At 30.2% G+C, this 464-nt stretch overlaps 1 long non-coding RNA gene across 1 annotated transcript in view; it reads right to left on the bottom strand.

Moving 5' to 3' along the window:
* Positions 1 to 464, bottom strand: part of LOC108760926 (uncharacterized) — a 7578-nt gene that overhangs the window by 1157 nt on the left and 5957 nt on the right. The gene's annotated exons all lie outside the window — the stretch shown is intronic.

Genomic DNA, 464 nt, shown 5'->3' with positions numbered 1-464 from the left:
CCTTCCATACTCTCTCCTTCTTCCCTCTTTGTCTCTCTCACCAAATAATCAGGGTTGGACGTAATGCACTGGATTTGTTTCTTTAGCGATTTATTACATAAATTTCTACATTTAGATATTATAGTGTTATTCCGTCGTATACAATTTTAATGTGTATGAGCGTCTGACAAAATGGGCTCCAAAACTGACACAGTAGGCAGTAATGCTACGTATTCCTATCTTTTTTCTTTTACAGAAATTATCTATATAAAGTATCTATAAGTGAATGTATATAAGATTTTTCAGAATAATTTTATTTCGTTATAAAACATTTTTATTGAATTATATGCATATTTACTTTATGCTGTAAGATGCAAATATGTAACACAATAGTTTTTCTAGAGTTGTTCCATATATGCACGATTGCCTTCAGCTCCAATAGACTTATTTGACACTATAAAGCAACATTATAAAGATTAAGTTAG

The sequence above is a fragment of the Trachymyrmex cornetzi genome, unplaced genomic scaffold, assembly GCF_001594075.2.
Source record: "Trachymyrmex cornetzi isolate Tcor2-1 unplaced genomic scaffold, Tcor1.1 scaffold230, whole genome shotgun sequence".
NCBI lineage: Eukaryota > Metazoa > Arthropoda > Insecta > Hymenoptera > Formicidae > Trachymyrmex > Trachymyrmex cornetzi.
This window is presented reverse-complemented; position numbering and strand designations above follow the sequence as displayed.